Below are 7,345 nucleotides of genomic sequence, written 5' to 3'. Positions count from 1 at the left end.
AAAGAATAAATCGATTTCCCATACCATTCTGTAACAGTGCAGCAGACACTAACCTAGGGACCCCACCTTGTCTTCTCTTCTCCTCCCACCCCCCCTGAACCCCCACCTCCAACACCCTATGCTTCTGCTAATCAGCCCCCCATCCATCCATCCCGCAGATCTAGACAGTATTTATCAACCGGTGAATCTGGGCAACACTACAGCTCGTAGGTTTTAGCCATTTCCCCCTCAATGTCTTCTTGCTTGGTCCAGTTTAACAGTCCCATGTGTTTTGTATGTGTCAGAGGAGTAGATAGACTTAACATGAACATTTCTGTTGAGGGTCGACAAAAAAACAAACATGCAATATGGATGTCTTGTCTGCTTTTAATACTGCAGTTGTGGTTTTGGGGGGTTTCAAGAGACAAACTTTCCCATGATAAACAGGTCTCCTCGACATTTCATTCCATGTGGCTTCCACCATGTTTTTTTTTAAAGTATGTTTTAGTTGTAGAAAACCTCGCTCAAGTTGTTCCTAATAGAGTGAAGCTGGGAGTAAGGGGGGGTCCATTGTACATGCTTAGTTCCCCGCAGAACTGTGGGGTGGGCAAGGTTTTTGAAACAGAGAGAGAGCTTAGTAAACGGGCTTCAATAGATTAGATTCTGTGCTGCTTTACACAGCCCTAGAGAGCAAGGTTTGCCGAACGTTTTTCTTCTGTGAATGTACTGTGACGTTTCTTTTAATACTTTGTACATGGCTTTTTCATTTTTTCCCTTTGGTTTTGATCTATAATGTAGGGATATAGTGTAAGTGTACATTAACAAATATTTGTGCGTGAGGGAGTATGTGAGGCTGTTGCTCGGAGGGGTGACTGTTGGTTGCCGGCAGGCTTCACGGAGATACCAAGGCTTTCATACTGATGTCCTTGCGCCTGCTGACTCATCAAGAGAAAAAATATCCTGACTCAGCTCGTTCATCCTCCTCCCTCATTGGTGGGATAATTCAGTCTCCCGCCTGGCTATTGGTAGCTGAGTAAGTAAGCACATCCTGTGACTGCATTTCCTAAGTCAAAAGCAGCAGCAGCAGAATTTAACACAGATCTTTAAGACTTTTACTCTTATGTTTCTCACGACAGTCTGAGAGTCATAAAGAGTACTCTCAGGGTGTCAGACAAGCTTCCACCCTCACTACTTTCTCACTGAATGATTCATTGATGTCTTTTCCTTTTAAACTTAATCTCATACGACATGAAAAGGGAACTAAGGAGGAAAGATTGGAACCGCTCGGTAGCTGGTACCCATCTGTGACCTACAGTATTTTACGTTCCTTGTTTCTTACTCCCATTCTTGTGAACCTGTCCACGCTGTTTTCAGAACATCCTAAAAAGCAGTGGAAGTCAAAAGCCATTAGAGGTTTGTCTCATATTTAAAAAAAAAAATTAAAAAAAAGTTGGCACTTTTCAAGGTAACTGATGCTCCCACGGAAAAGGCATATACCCGGTCAAGTTTTGTGGTCTCAGATTCCTTAGTGGTGAAAGTCGGTCAGTCGTGTTTGGAATCCCACAATTCTTATTCTCCGGTGTCTGATCGAGCGAGGTGAATGGGAATTGGTTCCCCCGACAAAATCTAAGCTTCATGTGATTGGGTGATGAGGATCCACAGCAGCTGTTGGTTGATTGGGCATTCATCTACTACAGTATATTTTGGAGGGCAGGGAGGAAAAGGTAGAACTTACAATGTTACTCACAAAACAGAAATATACAGATTTCATTGAGAGATTGGAGGTTGGCAGTGTGTTTTTCCTGTATTGGTCTCTTGGTTTTGTGTGGCGGGGGGTCGTCACCCCTGAAATTTAGTTGGCATGTACAGCTTCCGCCTTGAGGAAATAGACCTCCATTTCTCATTGTTTTCTTATTGTGAAATGACCTGTGTCATGGGGTATATGCGATGTAGTTAGTTCCCACTGCAACCTGATTTAGTAATGTTTCTTTATGGTACTATTGCTACAGGGTTTGTGTGGTTTTGGTTTGAGGCTTAGATAAAATGCGAGCTGGGAGACCGAGGCAACTAGTTGGCGTTTTCAAGAAAATTAAAAGGTCAGAGAACTACCCTTTTATGAATATTCCTAAAGACATGCATCTCTCCTTTACACTCTTTCTGGCTATCTTTTAATTTGAGTACAATGTTTTCATTATTTTCCCTTTATTTGGAACTACCTAAAGCTGCCTAGATAAGACTCCTAGACTGAACAGTGCACTGTAATGTACCTTACATATCTCTCAACTTTCCTGTGTGACAACTCTCTCTGATGGGTCACCGAAATGAATGGGTTTAACCTAACTTAGTCCTGTACACGAGAGATAAAATGAACTATAAAGAGTTACCTTTGGTTATCACGGTTGAGATTTAATGTCACATCATGGGTATTGTTGAATAATTGATTAGTGGTGGCTTTAAATACTGTGATCACGAATAGCCATCATGTGAATATGGGTCACAAACTGCTCCTCTGACCCATGTCTGTTATAAATGCAGTCATCTATGAATGGGGATGCCATTTTGTTTTGATGAATAAAAAGGCCTACTAGAAACTGACTGGGAGCCCGAGTGTTTCATTGCTGCCTGTCACTTGGTATTAATCAACATTTCACCGAGCAGATATTATACCCAGGCTGTTTGATGCTGCATATTCTAAAACTACAGTGTATTTGGAAAGTATTCAGATCCCTTGCAAACTTATAAAGAAAATGAAATATCACATTTACATAAGTATTCAGACCCTTTACTCAGTACTTTGTTGAAGCACCTTTGGCAGCCATTACAGCCTCGAGTCTTCTTGGGTATGACGCTACAAGCTTGGCACACCTGTATTTGGGGACTGTGTTTCTGGGGACCTTCAATGCTGTAGACATTTTTTGGTGACCCTTCCCCAGATCTGTGTCTTGACACAATCGGAGCTCTACGAACAAGTCCTTTGACCTCATGGCTTGGTTTTTGCTCTGACAGCACTGTCAACTGTAGGACCTTATATAGACAGGTGTGTGTGTGTGCCTTTCCAAATCATGTCCAATCAATTGAATTTACCACAGGTGGACTTATATCAAGTTGTAGAAACATCTGAAGGACGATCAATGGAAACAGGATGCACCTGAGCTCAATTTAGAGTCTTAGAAAAGGGTCTGAATACTTGTAAATAAGGTATTTCTGTTTTTTAAATTTTCAATACATATGTAAACATTTCTAAAAAAACATATTTTTGCTTTTTCATCATGGGGTATTGTGTGTAGATTGATACTTTTTTTGATTTAATCCATTTTAGAATAAGGCTGTAACATAACAAAGTGGAAAAAGGGAAGGGGTCTGATTACTTTCTGAATGCACTGTACATTTTTGCTCACTGCACATTTCTAATTGGTTGTACTCTTCATTTGCATGTGTGTGTGATTAATGTAATATGAATGTTATTCGTACATCGAATGAATATATGAATTCTGTTCATATTTAAAGCTTGTCAGCTATAATTCAGTTTACAATCTAATTCAAAAGAGATCTATGTTTTGAGTCAATGGTCTCGCATTGAGCTATGTCTACATCTATGGCACTAGAGGTAAAACATATCTGCTGTTCAAGTAATCCTGTATTGTAACCAGACAGAATGATCACATGCTATCAGTGCTTAACTGATTAGAGATGCTTTAAGGGTGCATTTGACCTTGAACAAAATGAAAAGGGAAGGAGGCTTCTTTACAGAATCAATTTGCCACAACTTTTCCTGACTGGTTTAAAATATACCCTAGTGTAACAAACTATTATGCCCTGTTGCCTCCAGTCTTGTGAGTCAAGCTATTTTGGGAAGCCAGATGAACATATTTCAATTGTGTAATCTAATCAGTTTATTGGCTCATTCATCCCCCTCCTCTCCCTGTAACTGTTCTCTAGGTCGTTGCTGTAAATGAGAATGTGTTCGCAGTCAACTTAACTGGTAAAATAACGGTAAAATAAAAATGTCACATAATAGATGGTTCAGCTGCGGGCTTGGCAGGGGTTGGGAGAGTTCTTTCAGTGCTTTCAGTGACCTCCATAAGACAACTTTGTTTCTGTTTCCTCTACAGATTTAGGATTCGGTTATAGTGGGGATCCACATAGAGAATGATCACACAATGTAGCCTGGTTCCTGTCTCTGTACAGCTGGCCAATCCTGTCATTTGCAGAGGGGCAAGGTAAAAAGACTGGTATCCAGACTACAATCAATAGTATTTTGCAATGTGACTAGACTATAACCTGGGACAAGAAACTAAGAGGAAAAATATGCTAAATATAGTCCTGGCCTTAGTCAATGTTTTTTGTTTTCAATTCAGTTCCATTAATAAGATGCAGTTGCATTAATTTGGCATACTTTATGCCAAATTGGGCATGCGCATCCTCTTGGCAGTGATTGGTTGGCCTTCTTCCCGCCCTGCAGTAAAACAGAATTGAGCGATTGGAAAGATGTTTAATGTTGACCAGGTAAACATTTAATGCCACATGTTTCTACAGTTCCTTTTGATTTATTGTACACTATGTAATGTTAAGACCATAATACTGTCAGTTTATTTTATTAGTCTAGTTTTGGATGGATTATATTTCAAAGCTTGACATGAGTAAATCCCTTTGCTGATTAACACATTTTGGTAGCTACTGTAGCTAACAAGCGAGCAATGATTTTGTAGCTAAACCCAGTGATTAATTTGAGACGGAACAGGATCCTGCACTTCTTCGTTTTGGACTGTTTTGTTCCGGAACCTATGCCGGATCCGGTACTTCTCAAGGCATGAAAAATAATTGTTGAAATGTAAAAATTATAATAAAAACAACAATCAAAGTTCATTCGAGTTGCCTCTTCCTTAATTATCCTGCCACCACAAAAAAAATATCATGTCAGAAAGTAGATTTTGAGCCCGGGCTTAATATTCTAAGAGTTGATTCGGTTTATGGTTTACGCAACATTTGTAACCTATGTTTGAGACCAAAGCTTGTCGGTATCTCTCACATAACTAGAATGAGATTCACTATTTATGATCTTTCTCCCACTCTGCTCTGATAGATATGAGCCTGCAACTCTCATCTTTCCAGCGTTGCACTTCATCATTTATTTCCTAATGGAATCATAGCAGCAGCACCTTTGATAAATTGAAATAAATTTGCCAAAGTTATAGAATTACGGCTGTCTGTTCAGAAATAAATTAAATAATTCAGAATATCCTACTACACCATGAGAAGGCCTGTCATTTTTCCAAAGAGTGTCAATTGCTTCTTTCTTTTTTTAATTAACAAGCTGTGGATTGTGGCCCAATAACAAGGAATAGCCTACAGTCGGGAACGCGCGACAAATCTGTCAGAAAAAAATAGCATGCAGACAAAACAGGCCTTTCGCAAAATGTCAAATACAATCTAGGGAAAACACAGGTTGGAAAGCTAATGTATCCTGCTGAAAACTGAAGACTATGCTGTAGGCTCCCAAAAATATTGTATCAACTTCCAAATATTGTTTTGAGAGAGGTTTTTGGCACGAGCGCATCGGCTATCACCAGCGAGTGAGCTGCGCATCATTGGGTGAGTCAGTGAAACTGGAAAGCATTTTAAGGACTAATTTCCTCCTCACATTGTAGCCTACAATATGTCGCCACACACCTAGGCCTAGGCTATTGATGGATTCAAGACATGGACGTTTTTATTGATCTCAGATTATGTTTGTCAGTGTGAAAGTAGCCTGCCATTTAAATTATTTGTGTTTATTAAAAAAATATTCTACCAAAGTCTCCAGTCATTTTCCCCAGACCATAGGCTACTAAAAATGTTCCCAATATGTGCAACTTCTGTAAGTGCCTCTAGTCTACAGCTCTATGCCACTACGCAAATGCGATGATATGCATGCAATGCTTTATTGTAAAGTTTTTTTTTTTTTTTTATCATGCGTTCCGGTACCTCAGAACATCCCAGGTCGCACCCTCTCGCGCTCACTTTTTGTTCCGGCACCTCCCGATTTACAAATTAAGCACTGGCTAAACCTGTCATTGTGCAAACAAGCATAGTTTACCCGTGTGTGTGGCTCATAGAAAATTGTTTAAACATGGGTAGCTAACACCTTCAATTGGAATTCCAGCGCTCTGAATTCACTGATTATGCATGCACTGCAGATTACAAAAAACGAACTAATCAATTAGCTGCACTTTACCAGAAAGAATATTGTAATCAGATTACAGATACTTTAGAAAAACTAGATTATTACTTTTTCATGGATTCCTAAATTCAGAAAGGATGTTTGCGAGAAAAAAAACACAACACCTTTCTGTTTTATCAATGACATTCAATTCAGCATTGGGAAAAGGCGCAAATTAAAGTTTGTTCCACCTAAACGAGTCTGACCACAGGTTAGAGACCATTTTGATGACACCAGATGCATTTGATGGATCCTTTTTTGTCTTATTCTTATGCCTTTTAAGGGGAAAGTAATCCAAAAGTAACACACTAAACTGATTACATTACTGAGTTTGGGTAATACAAAAGTTATGTTACTGATTCAATATTTTGGACAGGTAACTGACAGATTACATTTAGAAAGTAACTAACCAAATCCCGATTGTCAGATGTGCATAGCTGCCATCAAAGAGTGGGCCACCAACAAACAAACAGGAGCAAATATAGCCCACAACATTTACACATATCTTGACCATAGTTCAGGATCCAAGCACGTCTGCCCGTGCATCCGATGGCCTCATTCCATCCCACTTTTGACACCAATGTAGCGAACAATGAACCCTGGGGTGTATTCATTAGCCGGATTCCGTTGCCAAACGTTTTTGCTACGGTCTGTGACTAATGAATACACCCCTGGTCTCGCAACCCGTGGGCAAACTTCATGCTTACTATAAGGGCTACTACTACATTATTGCCTTCTTTCAAATCAAATTGTATTCATCACATGCTTTGTAAACAACAAGTGTAGACTAAAAGTGAAATGCTTACTTACGGGCCCTTCTCAACAATACAGAGTGAAAGAAAATAGAGAAGTAATAATAAATACACAATGAGTAACGATAACTTGGCTGTCTATATACATGGGCCGATGTGCAGGAGCACGCAGTAATTGAGGTAGATGTACATTTAACTAGGAGTAAAGTGACTAGGCAACAGGAGAGATAATTAACAGTAGCAGCAGCATAAGTGATGTGTCAAAAAAGGGTCCGTTTTATGGCTTGGAGGTAGAAGCTGTTCACGGTCCTGTTGGTTCCAGACTTGGTGCATCCATACCGCTTGCCCTGCGGAGAGCAATTCGCCACACTTCTCTATACCAAGTCCCTGACATGTACATGACTTTCTGATGGAC

Source organism: Salvelinus alpinus, chromosome 4, assembly GCF_045679555.1.
Source record: "Salvelinus alpinus chromosome 4, SLU_Salpinus.1, whole genome shotgun sequence".
NCBI classification, from domain to species: domain Eukaryota; kingdom Metazoa; phylum Chordata; class Actinopteri; order Salmoniformes; family Salmonidae; genus Salvelinus; species Salvelinus alpinus.
The sequence above is the reverse complement of the archived record's forward strand: the minus strand, read 5'-3'. Positions refer to the sequence as shown.